This window comes from Triticum aestivum, chromosome 3A (assembly GCF_018294505.1).
Source record: "Triticum aestivum cultivar Chinese Spring chromosome 3A, IWGSC CS RefSeq v2.1, whole genome shotgun sequence".
Lineage (NCBI taxonomy): Eukaryota > Viridiplantae > Streptophyta > Magnoliopsida > Poales > Poaceae > Triticum > Triticum aestivum.
This window is the reverse complement of record NC_057800.1, coordinates 681714758-681729438: the sequence shown is the minus strand read 5'-3', so window position 1 is coordinate 681729438 and position 14681 is coordinate 681714758. Positions and strand designations below refer to the sequence as shown.

Sequence of the window (14681 nt, the reverse complement as noted above, 5' to 3'; positions counted from 1 at the left end):
CTGCCAGGCTGCCACCCCTGCACTGATTTAAGGCGAAATCCAATTGGGAGGTATTGATAGGCACCAATGTATTCTTGGTTGAGTTCCCATGTCTTGAATTACGTTGATCCTTTTGGTAAGATCAAACCGAACAAGCTGAACATCGCTTGCCCAAACAAACTTTACATCATGCTACATTATTGTAGTTACCGGGACTTTGTGTTCTTTGTACAAAACAGCCAAGACCTCAATCACTTATTCGTAGAGCACAAGCGAAGACATCCTTCTTTGAGTCCACATATATGTTCAGTTTTTTAATTGATTTTGAAATTTCAGAAGCTCTATGGCACATGTAACAGGTCTTGGGTATGATGGCGAGACGCGATGAGGAGGACATACTCGATCCCCATGGACGACAAGGATTCGAGGACATTGGCAGATGTAGGGGAGGCAATGAGGACGGAGATGATTGCGGCACACAATTTAAATAAACCAGAATATCCTGAAAAATATATTTGGTGTATAGAATTCAGTTTTAGTCTTTGCATACATTTTCATGATTCACTAACTCCAATATTATAAAACTATGCGACAATGTTTGTTAGATTTTTGTGTCTGCCGTGTGTCCCAACGATTCCACCAGCATCGGCCCTCCCCTGCCCTGCTGCAGACCGCAGTATTCCTTGGAGTCCTGAAGCAGCTCGACGGCATCGTCCTTGGTGCGCCCCCTCAAGGCTTGATGCTTTCTACAGGAAAAAAATGGCTCCTTTCTTTGAGATGAGGAAAATTACTTCCCTTTCTACAGGAAAAGATGGTTCTATTTGATAAATGTGTTCCCAAGTTAAAGGCCCATGGCTCCGAAGTACTAATATTCTCTGAGGTACTGATTCTATCTGTTACTCACGCACCTAGCTTGGTTGCTTCAGAAAGTATCATGACTATGATAAAAATATGATAGCAATCATGAGTTATAGAAGTTCTGCTTGTGAGGTGATTTTGTGTCCATGCTCACATTCTATCTTGAGTTTTGTGACCCATCTTGTACGGTTATCTGCTTTGCGTATTCATGATCGTGTGGAGCTTGCAAAACTAATTTACGCTGGCTTCTTAGCTTTCCATTTTTCTTATTTGCCACAAGCCTGCTTTGTTATGTTATGGTTGATCTTCTTGCCCAGCTCATGCTTTCAGCTCTCCCTTCTCATTATATAGTGAATATGTAAAATCTTAAATCATGACCACGAAAGGTGTGCAGGTTCTACATGTTTACTTGCATGCTATTTTTTTACAGGAGCACCATAACATGTGAAAAATTCGAAGAGCTTTGTGAAGATTTGTGGGAGCAGCTCTAACTCCAATTAAAGAAGTCCCACGCAGCGGGCATGAAGATTGGTCACATCTATATGTATAGTAGAGTTGATAGGAGGACTTACACGGCACCCAAACTGCAGGTGATTATACTCTTCACTGAAGACTTATACTTTGAGGGGCTGTACTGGTAATGCAGGAATGTTGCATGGTTCCTATCTACCATCGACCATCATTACTTACCTTTTTGTTCTTCTTGCTGTTGGCTGGTAGCTTTTAGTAGCAATTTGGATAATTATGTGTGCATAATATTCTGTCTGATTTGGGGGCAAGAAAGGTCGGGGATTCTGCTGTGGGTGGATCATGGCCTACAGAACAATGCACACTATACAGTATCGTGAGCAAGTTGTGGGCGATGCCTTCATATGGTTGTTAAATTGCTGCTCTTTTTCTATATGGATTAATGCGCAGTACCTCAAATTTCTCTTTTTGTTCTATTTGAGTTCTTGCTCTCCTAGTTGGAGAAACTTCGAGAGTAGGAATAAGTCGTCGTCGTATTCAACTCTGTAATTAAAATGATTTATAGTAGGAACCAGAGCTGGGAATGTTACTTTTTATGTAATAAAATGCGTGCTATATCAAATGATTTTTTTCACAAAGGCGGGGATTCAACTCTGTAGCTAGAAAATGGCTAGAGCGTACTTGAATTGTTGAAATCGTGGCTCGGGTCCTATAGTAGCTATCTTTGATTTACAACCAGAGTTCACTTATAATTATAGGATGAAACTTTATATTATTTTGCCATCTTATTTCGTTTGTAAAAGTAGCTGCAACAAGTAGCAGTTTGAATTAATGCAAGCAAGTAAGCAACGCTTTGATTGGAAAATTTGTGTGTTTGCATAGGCTTAAGCAAGCGCCTCTACTATCTGTATTTATCTAAATCTTTGTGTGTTGGCATAGGCTGAAACAAGCACCTCTTTGGTCTAAATCAGTAGTTGGTGCAGCTAGCTGTAGCAAGCCCCAGCTCAACTTAATGCTAGCAATTACTTGAAGCCTTGATCTACTCTTGCCAACCGGGTAAACAAGCGCCTCTTCGATCTGTATGCCAGAATCTTTAGTTTGTGCAGCTAGCTGCTAGCAAGTAATTAAAGCCTTGATCTGCTCTTGCCGACAAAATAATCTTTGAAGAAGCATCCGGATCACTCCACTATGGGCCCATCCAGTGGCTTATGCATCCTATAATTAGCTTTTGAAGATTATCTGTCACTCCACTCTTTATTGTATTGTTATAATTGCTCCCTGTTTCATTGAACTCCATGCTTTGCAAAATATGGAACATTGTTTGAGGGTAATTGTTGGAGTTTTAACTTCAATTTTTGTTGTTGTTACACAAAATGTCGCCTCCGCTGACATTGTCGGAAGACCATCAGCCATCGCCTAGACCTACTTCTCTCCAGTCATCTTTTTTTCGTTGTGCAAATTATGATGGAGCTATGTTTGATTTACAGTGATTTACAGTCAAGGCTTACTGATGGTTAAACTAGCAATTAAAATTGATTTGAGAAAGTATTTAACGCAATTGGTCTCTTGGCATAGGCTCAAGTATAAAACTGCTATGTAAAATCTCCATATGTTTGTGCAAATTGATTCTGTAAGCTACTCTGGAAACTTTATTCTTTTTTCAAGATTGATTTACTTGGTGCTAACTTCCAGTTTCTCTCAACAAGACATGTGGTATTCTGAAAAAGGAGCTTCTCTATTGGATGGCAGCCCGTGATGGTGGTTTCAGATATGAAGCTAAGGAAAGCATGCCTCATAATTCATTCGATGTAAACAAGTAGGGCCAATTAGATATTGTTGGCTATAAATGACATGAGTTTTTAGCTTTCAGAAAATCTAGATATGTACTCTTTAACTATAATATGTGGATGAGGGTAGCATCCAGTATACTTGATCTACCTTCTGCTAGACAAAAATATGACAATGTAATTTTGATTTAGATCTCGACTCTCCAATGTCAGCATAATTACGCCAGCAGCCTGCTGCTTTTACTCGTGCATAGCATCATGTATAATTTCACTGGGACTCAAAAGAATTTGGCCAAGTGTTTGTTCCTGAGAGAAGTGGAAAGACAAAGAGGGATAGAGAGCTCGCCTCCTTTTTTTGGAATCACCAAAATTGTACGATGACCCTTCACTATTTAAAAAATCAATGCATCTGCAAACCAAATATAAGAACAAAAAAGCATTGCGCATTCCCCAACTAGATAATGTACGTCTTCAAAAAAAGATTCCATTTAAAAAAAGTTCAAGAAAATACTCTACGAATTTACAAACGATTAGGATGGCTTATTCACTCCAAATTACATGGACCAAAAAGCAATAGTCAATGTAACCTTATTTTTGACGTTTGCCAAAATCGATATAAGAAGTGTTGTGTAAAGCATGCAGTGCATATTTTAATTTTTTTCGCCAATTGCAACACACGGGCATTTGTACTAGTATAGGATAACATCCAAACGACACCTAAAGAAAAATTCCAGAAAGAATCACATCCTCTATAATTCATATCCTTCTCCTTTGTTTCAACAAGAATTGTAAAATGGCAAAGTATTTCAATTTTGACCTCCGATTCACAACAACTTACGAAATAGGGTTTCCCCACGCTTTGTATTACAAAGCAAACATCACCGATACAATCAGATAGGTGCTGGGGCGGAAGCAGCACAGACACGCCCAAAAAAACGAAAGAGAAAAAGAAAAGAAACAAATGCTGACACCGGCGGATCAACAAAAATGAAGAAGCTTCATGACCGCCGCGCCCTCTTATTCACAACAACCGACCCACTACTAGTTGCAAGTTAGAAATTTGAGGAAAAAAATTAGAAGGCACTGAGGGACGGGAGCGCCTATAGGGCGCAGCACGCGCTGCGAAGGAAGCGCCCCCCCCCCCGCCCGCTCCCCTTCTTGGCCGGCCCATGTGGCCGGGACGGCGCCTGTTTTTTTGCGAATATTTCCTTTTCTTTTATTTCCTTTTTTCAATAATTCGGGATATCAAAAGGTCCTAAATTTCAGAAAAGTTGTAATTTTAAATAAAATAATCATGATCTAAAAAATCATGATTAACAAAAAATTCTCGGTAATTCAAAAAATGTTCATGAATTTGGCAAAAAAATTCACAAATTTTAAAAAACATGAATTTAATACAATGTTCATGATTTCAAAAAAATGTTCGTGGAATTGAAAAATGTTCACAAAATAAGTAAATCATGATTACAGAAAAACGCTCTGGAATTCAAAAACTGTTCATGAATTTGTAAAAAAATGTTCACAAACTTAAAAAAATGTTCATAATTTAAAAAATGTTCACTAATTGAGAAAAAAATGTTCACAATTCAGAAAACTGTTCACGGATTTGGAAAAAACGTTCAAAATTCAAAAAATATTCACGAATTTGAAAAAAAATGTTCATGATTTTGAAAAAGTAGTCTTTAATTTTAAATTTTTCATGATTTCAAAAAAATGTTCATGATTTTAAAAACATGTTCATGACTTAAGAGAATGTTCATAAGTTTCTAAAAAAATTGTTCACGATTTCAATAAAAATGTTCGTGAGTTTTTAAAAAATGTTCACAGTTAAAAAAAAGTTCATGATTTAAGAGTAACGATTTAGTAAAACTAAAACCACGATTTTGGAACACAAATGTTTATCATTCAAAAAAATATGCTTTTAGAAACAAATTGTGAATTAATAGCTTTTCGGAAATTGAAAAACAAGAATAAAAATGAAAACATAAAAGTAAAGAAAAAACAAAAAGAAAGCAGACAAAGGAAAAGAAAAACAGAAAAAAGTAAAAATAAAAAGAAAAACCGAAAGAAAAACATAAAAAACCCGGTTCAGGGAAGGTTCTAGAACTTTCCCAAAACCGGTTGGGGTTAAACCACAAAATGGGCCGGCCCATTCCTGGAGCTCTTCGGTGAATTACCCTTTAATACGATGTGATGTTCTCTTGGGCCATGCACTAATATAAATCAGGACTTGACGAACAGTGTTGTCAAGGTTGTTTATACGCGATGCACTGTCATTAACATTGTGCTTGGTTACATGACTGCATCAAAAGGCTAAAGGTACCCAAGCTACTAGACATGGCTACTCATGTAGCTGGTTATTAGAGGTCTGGGTGTGCGCTCATTAGATTTGTATCCACTTGATACTTCATTTGAACCAGTAAAAAATATTCTTTGTCGAAAAAAGGTACCCAATAGCCAATATAAGGAAAAAAAGCTAAAAAAACAAATTCTATGGACGTTGATAACTGCCACACGTGTGACACAATGGATACCGGACAACATAAGTCGTGTGGTTGTATCAGGACGTTTGGGCGCAGCTACGACGCCCCACACGGCTCTGTTTGGCAACTGCTCACCCCCACCCGTGAGCGCGAATATAGTTGCCAAGTGTAATTATTTGCCACTCCAACAATTGCCGTGTTACCAACTTCAGTTGCCACGTGTAATTATTTGTAGTTGTCATGTCTGCCATGTATCATTAAATATAGTTGCCAAGTGTAATTAATTGGAGTTGCCACGTGTGGTCAATTCATAGTTGTCATGTGTGATTAATTAGTTGCCACATATGTACACACGTAGTTGCCGTGTGTGGTTAAGCCATAGTTGCCATGTATGGTCAACCATAATTGCCATGTGTGATTAATTAATTGCGACATATGCACACATGTAGTTGCCATCTATCACCGTGTGAGTGTCGTGTGGACGAAGAGCAGTTTCGTCCACACGTTCAGCGAGCGTCTTGTGTCCGTTTGGGTGAGGAGTGCCCACACGTGTGGCACTAAATGATAACGCCCATACGACGCTGGGTGCTTACGTGGCTCTTGGCCCAGATGACAAACTGCTTGAAAATTCGTGTAAATGAATCAAACGGTACCGAGTGCGTGTGGGCGTGTTAATAAGTGTCACATTTGTGTGCGTTATCATTTGAGAATCTTATATAGGGTTAGATCGGGCCAACTAAAATAGTTTTTTTCTTTTTGAAACATGGGCCAACTAAAATAGTTTATGAGACTAGATCGTGCCAAATTTTTGTTTAGAGCTAAACAGAAAAGGTGAATTATTCCCAAAAGAGTGAATTTGGGTAGAAAAATTAAGTTTCACCAATAAAGGAGAATGCACTTCCTTGTCTCATTAAGTCAGGTGACTTTACAGTGGCTGACACGTGGGCCGTCACATCCGCATCCCCACCCTCTCTTCTCTGTCTTCCTCTTCCAGGGTCGGCCGGCTGGACCCTCGCCGTGGCCTCCTCCGTCGCGGCCTCGATCGAAACCGAAAAAGATCGGCCAGTACCAACAAAGTGGAAGGACAAGGCCGTCGTCACTGTCGTGTTTTGCGGCTCGTCGTTGTTCACGGATTCGAGGTAAGGCGGGGGCGTTGCACCTCCTCCAACTCCTTCCGATCTGCTTATTTGAAAGAGGAATTAGAGCAGCAGAGACTACATTTTCTTGATGATTTTCCTCCTCGATGCCTAATAGGCGAGCTTCTGTCTCTGCAAGTCTTATGCTTCGATTTAATTTCTTACATTAGGAAGTGAGGATTGTTATGCAAGTGTCTGAACATTGCAAGTGGATTGGTAGGTGCTAGTGCTCCTCTCCACCCATATACTTACATCGTTATACAGGTTTTTTTCTGAATGAATTGCAGTGGATAGATGACTACAATAGATACGTCACAGCCTAATGGAGCACTTCTCACTGTTTAGTTCCACCGTCAGGTTTTGATCCGTGGAGTGACAATTCGGTGACGAGGTACCCTGTCTGACTGAGTTTATATGCCTAATATCTTTGCTTCTGTCTCTGCAGGTCTCATGCTTCGATTTGGTTTCTGACATGAGGAACCGAAGAACCGAGATTGCTGCATGTGTCTGAACATTTCAAGTGGATTGGTAAATATGGAGCTGTATTGGCATCTTCACCAGCAAACAATGGGAGAAACTACGCGACCTACTAAATGCACGCCAACATACAGCTGAAAACAGATTCCATTCTTCCTGTGGCGCTAGTGCTTGCCTGGCAATCAGGAGCTGCAGACAGATTGTGGATCATACACATGCTTAATCTGCACAAAGTTCTGCTTCAAGTACATCATCAGGCATTACTGCAAGAACTACTCAGCTGGTTTGAAGAAACGGATGCCTACATTACAGGTAACTATATCATGACACACACCACACCAGTTCATCTTTGAGTTGCAGAAACCCAACCAAAGCATACTGATATCACACTGAATATTAATAGGAAGTCAAATGTGCGCACAAACATCACACTTTATTACATGAAACCGTACACGAATGCATATGTTGTTCGATACAGAGGAAAGACACACGAATTCAAATCCAAGCATAGATACAACCATTTATGCTCAATCGAAGCCACTAGGGCACTCATGTAGAGCAAGTAAACGGACATACTTCAGTTGTAATGCACGCAGAACATAAACACACAGCAGAATGAAATCAACAGACAAGCAGAACAGAGTGCAATCCACACTAGCACACGCAAACCACACCATGGGATCAACGGAGAGGCCCTTCCAGCGTCAGACCTGTTTCTTCCAGCAGAAAGAGGATTTTGCAGCACCATCGTCATCCTCTTGTTCATCTCCTTTTGCTTTGTCTTGAGTTTCTGGCCCATTAAGTTTAAGACTAGGCTTGTTTTTATGGTTTTTAATGGCCTCCCTCACCTCAACAGGGACTTGGTCACCGACACCGTTGAAGTTGAACTTGAGCTCCTTCAATCTGGGAAGTTTGTTGATGCCGGAGAGAGATGTGGAAGATGACCAGACAATCTTCTTGAGCCTAGGAGCAGATCCTCTGGTGAAGACTATCTTTGTGATGGCCGAGCAGTCAACAACAAGAAGGTTGAGCCACAAGAACTCATCTTTTTTCAATGTAATCTTGTTTTGACTTCGACGAAAAGACTTATCCAGGAGCACCAGAGAGCGTATATTTGGTTTCTTGGCCAGTGTTTGAAGAGCATCTTGCTCTAGCAATGTACCACGAAGAGTTAGCTTGGATATCTGTTTGGCATCGCCAAGCAAACTACCGCAGAAGCTGCTGTTCAACTCAAGCTCTTTCAAGTTAAGAAGGCAGTCAACTCCTGAAATAGAACATTTGCTGGTGATAGACAAAACCATCTTCTCGAGCTCACTGGCTGCCTCATCCTCAAAAGTGATATTAGTCAAGTCTGAGTCCTCAACAAGAAGGTACTTGAGGCATCCGAATTCACCTTTCTTGAAGTTCAGCTTGTGCTCGATGCATAGAATATGTTGGAGCCTGACACACCGTAACTTGGGCAGCTTGGCAAGGACTTCCAGATCATCTTGGCTCAGCAGAGTGTGACATAGAGTTATCTTGGCAAGTTTGTTGTTATCGCCTTTTATGAACATTGGAAGAAGACGGCCCTTCTGTGTGGTTCCCTTGATGCTTAGAGACTCAAGAATCTTGGGATGTTTTTTTAGGTAAGATACATTGACTTCTGGTAACTCTGCCTCATGTGGTCCGGCTACAGGAATAGTGATTGACAGAGAACAGAGACACTCATGTAGGTCACTGATCGCCTTAAGCAAATTCCTTAGGTGATTATCAGTATCATCGATAACCACACCTAGCTTCCTCAGCTGCCATAGCCTTCCAATATCTTTTAAATCATGACTCTGCTTGGCCTTGACATTGTGTAGTGCCTCCATGTTTACCATTTTGTCGATCCTATGAGGAATCTGGGGATTAGATTCAAAATTACTTGGATCAATGTGGCCAGCAAGCAGACGCTTCAGCTTCAATAGCAGGATATGTGCTGTTGCATGTGGAGGCACATTAGTTTCTCGGATATCCAGTACCTCTAGTTCACGGAGGTTGTTGATTTCACTAGGTAGCTGGGTAATATCTGTTCTCCTTAGGCTCAGATACTTGAGCAGTAACATCTTGCTGCAGATTTCCTTGAGGTACCGATGGTTCTTCTCAAGAAAGCACCGACAACCTTCTAGATCTAGCACCTTGAGCAGGGATACTTGAGATGATTTAGAGAGCCCATGGAAGAATTGACCAATTCTATCAGAGCTGCGGAGTTGGAGATCATTGAAAATGGAGAAGTGGCGAGCCAAGTGATGTGACAGGCGTGTCTCCACAATGTGTTGTTTTCTGGCAATGGTGGTAATGATCCATGAACTGAATCACTTACGACGCAGCTCTTTACTTTTCCCATGGCATCAATATTAGCTGCATCAACAAGGCACCGGCCAACAAGTGTGTCAAAACATCGGTTGGCCTGACGCACAGAACTGGGCCAATCTTCCTTGGATGTCAGCCCTTCTGCAACCCAGCGTGCAATCAAGGTTGACCGCCTGATCTTTTGTCCGGGAGAGAAGATAGCTAGGTACAGCAAGCAGGACTTGTATTCTTTAGGCAGGTCATTGTAAGAGAACTTGAACATCACCTTAGTGATGCTGTTGAATGATTTTGTTGGTAAAGCCTGCAGGGTGCTGTGCAGCTTGTGTAACTCCTCACCGCTCCTCTTGGGGTTAGCATGCAGAGCATGAGTGAACACCTTCATGCAGAATTCATGTGGCTCACACTCGTACAAGATATCATGAAAAATTTGGGGGTCATAGCTGTCTTCATTCTTCTGCTGACTAGTAAGCTCGAGCACTGTATCATGGTAGAGGCCAGCAAGAGAATAGTCTATAGGTTCCAGCGGTGGATAGCAATATTCTTTAGCCCGCTGGATGTCCTTTGCGCCGGTGACAATCATCAAATCGGCGCTGCAGTTTAACAGGCTCAAAGCATTTCTGATATCCTCACATGAGGAAACATCCATCAGCTCATCAACTTTGAGGATAAACAGGGGGCATTCACACTTCTTAGCCCGGTACGGATGAGGATTCAAGTTCTTTTTAATCTTGTTCACGAGCCCTTTGATCTCGAGCTGCTCTTTGAACTCATGCTTCATTTTGTCCATCATCTGATCCATGAAAGAGGCAAATATTTTTTCAGAAACAGATTCTGGGTTTTGATTCGGAGCACCAGGATCCCCTTCACTCTTGTCATATTTGCTTTGCTGCAGCTCCCGTAAGATGTCTTCCTTTGCATCGTGGATGAGTTTTCTTACTTGATCCTCACCCAATGTATCCGTTGTGGTCTTTGTAGCTTGCTTATCCAAGGATCTGTCTTGAGCCTGCACAGGCTTGCTGCTGCTCTTGGGGAACAGCTTCCCCAGGATGTGTGCATATTGTGCCTTATGGAGCTGAATCCATGTCGTCTCTTCCTCTTCATCGTCGTCGTCATCATCTTCTTCTTCGTCGTCGTCGTCGTCGTCGTCATCATCATCATCATCTTCATCTTCTTCTTCTTCTTCTTCTTCATCTTCCTTTCCTTCCTCCTCCTCCTTATCAGTGGTTACTTTTCCTCCCCCATCCTCCATATGTATGGCTATTTCTCCTTCCCCCTCCTCCATATGTTTGCATGTTACTTCTCCACCTTCCCCCTCCTCCATATGTTTGCGTGTTTGCCTTGCTGCAGCTCCCGCGGCTTTTTCTCCTTCCCCCATATGCTTGGCTCCTCCTTCCTCCTCCCTATGCATGGTTACTTCTCCTCCCCCTTCCTCCATTTGCTTGGCTCCTCCTTCCTCCTCCATATGTATGGTTACTTCTCCTCCCCCCTCTTCCATATGCTTGGCCATGGCTTCTTCTCCTTCTTCCACCCCCATATGCTTGGCAGCTTCTTCCTCTTCAAGCTTCTTGTCCTTTTCCTTTGCTTCCATATGCTCCTTAAGCTTCTTGACGATGATGTTCTTTTTGTCCCACGCTGGTAATATATGCATGTCTTTATTCTTCCCGTTTTGATCTTGTTGAGACGCTGTCTGGAGCACCAACTGAAGTAGTTCGTTTAGGTCCAATTGGTCAAAATTACCCAGCAGCTTGTCACCCTTGGGTTGTCCGTCGCCCTTTGCTAGTTGACCATGAATACCACTTTTGATTTTGTCAAGCTTTTCATCAATCTCCATCTCTTCAATAGTCACCTTGATATCAAGAAGAGCACTCTTCTTTTCACGGTAATTTGCCATTTTCTCATGTAAACTTTCCAAGAGTCAAGATCCTCTTGGCCTTCTGTGCCTTGCTCCTGGGGGTTGGATTTGGCAAGCTTGAGCTCCCGCAGAATGTAGAAGAGAACCTCCATGGGCCGTAGCGGCATAAAATCGTGGTGCACGGCTGGGATGTCAACCACCACAATGCGATGGTAGGGGGAGGCCTCTGGGTTTTGACTCAAAACCCAGATTTCTTGTACAAGAGCGAGGAGGTCCTGATACGTGTAGGCTGCCGCTACGACCATGGACAAACTTTCGCCGGCATTTCCAGGAGCTCCATTCATCCACTCCCATAGCTTTGCCTTGACGTAGTCGTCCAGAGTGTGAGGCTTAGTGAAGGCTCTTGGACCAGAATGGCCACCAGTTGCCATTCCCACCACGAGTTGACCGTCACCGTCTTCTTCTTCTTCTTCTTCTTTGTCCCCGGCCGCATAGCCACCTGCTGCAGCAGCCCACGTCGATGATGATGCTGTCGGAGCCAATTGCCCCTTCCCTGACTTGTCCGGGACCTCGACGCCATACCTCAACCGCCGCTCGCCGACGTCGCGTGCCCGCTCCTTGAGCAAGCGCAGCTCCTCGGCCGCGCGGTGCTGTGCGGCCAACTTGTGGAAGAACCAGGTCGCCCACCAGAGGTAGCCTCGCAGCCCTCCTCTAGCGCGGTGGATATCAGGGTTCCCCCTGTAGAGGTAGAGGCCGATGGAGTTGTTGCAGTCCTGGGCGAGCAGCCGCACCTGGTTCATCCAGGTGCGCACCTGCTCGTCGTGCTCGCCGCCGGGGGGCGCCCACCTGGCCAGGTGCGCCAGAAAGCTCTTCATGCTCTCCATCTCCTCCTTGATGAACTGCACGTCGTCCCGGACGCCGCGCAGCAGCAGCGCCTCACTACGGATGACGACCAGCAGCGAGCTCACGGCGCCCGTCGCGAGCTCGGCCATGGCTCCTTCCTCTCCTTGCGCCGGCCGGTTGGGTGGTTTCTAGTTGAACTGGTGGAAGCTAGCTGAGCTGGGTGGTGGCGAGGTCGCACATATTCTTCTCCATGTATGGGAGAGCCAGAGGAGGATCTATGAGTGGGAATAGGGTGTGCCTCTGCCATCGCTCGGTCCAGTGCACAAATCGAACGGATTCTAAGGAACGAGAATCGCCTTTTCACCCCACTAGAGATGGTCTGATATTCTCTCGGGCCACGCACTAACGTAAATCTTGACAGGACCTAAAGGTACAGGCAAATCCTGTTCTCAATTCTGTAGGTGGATAGAGAAATTGACGGGGTGTGCAATGATCTGGGACCCTGGCTCCTCTTCAGGCAATCATCTGCGCTATACCATTCCACTTGGCCGAAGTATTTGCTTCTTGAACAATACTCAGTGATCTAAACGCTCTTATATTTCTTTACAAAGTACTTACAAGCTTATTTACCATATAAAGGGCCACGTTTGGAACGCAAGAATTCAAAAAGAAGAATGCATGAATTGAGAGGTCGTGTATTCTAGACTCCTACAGGAACTAAAAACCACAGGAAAACAACAAGATTGAGGCCGCGTTCGGCTCCTCTCCGCTCCCTCCACTCCACTCCGCTCCGGAGCGGACCAGGCTCTAGCTCATTTTCACGGAGCGACTAAAAGTGAGCTCCACAATTCCGCGGAGTCAGAGCAGAGAGGAGGGATTCCGAACAAGGCCTGAGAAGTCACCAACTCCAAGATGATCTCATTGAGCACTTGTGGTCACTTCATAGCACTTGATTTTTGTGCTTTTATTATTATTATTATTATTATTATTATTATTATTATTATTATTATTACTTCAGTTGGACTCTATGGTGTTTTTGAATTTGAACATTTAAGTTTAAAATATTGAAGTTTAAATGTTGTTGAATTGTGTGCATTTAAATTACCAGGTTTTGAATTAATGTGGTGTGCAAATATCAAGTTAAAATGAAGTATGTAAGCAAAAGGACGAAAGAGAGTTTGCAAAGATTTTTTTAGAGAGCTAATTTTAAGGGGTTTGATTAGCTCCACATCTTTGCTAACTCCTCGGGCTTTTTCTGAGGGGAGCTAACTCCTCGGATTTGAGGAGTTAAGGTTGGGAGGGCGGTATCTAGTGCAAGGGTGCTTGTTGTGCACAACCCAACCCTTGCCCGTAATAGTTTGCTCGATCCGAGTATCTCAAACTATGTTTCTAATTTCAATCTGATTTTTTTTGTGACAACATAGATTAGTGTTGTGTGAATGTATTAAGTTTTTAGCTTAATTTTTCAACATTAGTAAAATAGCTAAACTAAATCGGGTGCATCGATGACACCAAGCACTCCAGTGCATCAGATATTTCCCCTTGTGTGAGGAAGGAGGGTGGGGCATGTGAAATTGTAGAGATTCTAATAGAAATGCCATAACATTATGGCCGGTTGCATTTACTGCATCAACAACCAAAGGTCGGGCGAATCAACATGTGGGTGAGTTGGTTAGGTGGACAGTGGTATCCTCAACCCACCAGGGTTCAAATCCTGGTGCTCACATTATTCCTGGATTTATTTCAGGATTTTCGGCGATGCGCTTTCAGTGAGAGGAGACGTTCCCGTCGACGACGAGGCGCCTACGGTGACTTCGTAAATCTCAAGATGATATGCCGGCTCAGTCTCTCAGAGGTGCTCATAGGGGTAGGGTGTGCGTGTGTGCGTTCATAGGGATGAGTATATGCACGTGTATATGAGCGCTTGTGTTTGTACTGATGCTAAAAAAACAACCAAAGGTCGGTACCAGACGTGGCAAATCGTGTCCGTGGGTAGGGAAATTGATGAGGTGTGCAGTGATCCAGGACCCTGCCTTTTATTAATTTTTATTTATAATGTTACTTCATTTGGACCGTATGGTTTGTTTGAGTTTGAATATTTAAGTTTGAAAATAATGAACTTAAAATGTTTATTGAATTGTGTGCATTACATTGCCAAGTTTTGAATTAATATGGCGTGTAAGAAAGATGAAAGAATTGACAAATAAACTTTTTGTAGAGTTAAATTTGATTAACTCCGCATTTTTGCTAACTCCTCGAATTTGAGGAGTTAGTCCCCCCCCCCCCCCCCCCCCCGCACACGCGCATAATAGTTTGGTCCATCCAAGTATCTCGAAGTATGTTTCTAATTTCAATCCCTTCGATCCATATTAATTGCCGTTACTCTAGTACTACCTTCGTTTCAGTTTACAAGTCCTGCGCGTATAACTAGATTGCCAATTTTATCACCCTAATATAAACTATA

General features: G+C 42.8%; 1 long non-coding RNA gene and 1 pseudogene across 1 annotated transcript; one reads left to right on the top strand and one right to left on the bottom strand.

The window, feature by feature from the left end:
- Positions 1 to 6484: 6484 nt before the first annotated feature.
- Positions 6485 to 14283, top strand: LOC123063167 (uncharacterized). Its single transcript, XR_006430150.1, has 3 exons — positions 6485 to 6714; positions 7157 to 7500; positions 13965 to 14283. It is a non-coding gene; the product is annotated as an uncharacterized lncRNA (long non-coding RNA).
- LOC123063164 (uncharacterized) lies at positions 7534 to 12486 on the bottom strand (annotated as a pseudogene).
- Positions 14284 to 14681: the final 398 nt, after the last annotated feature.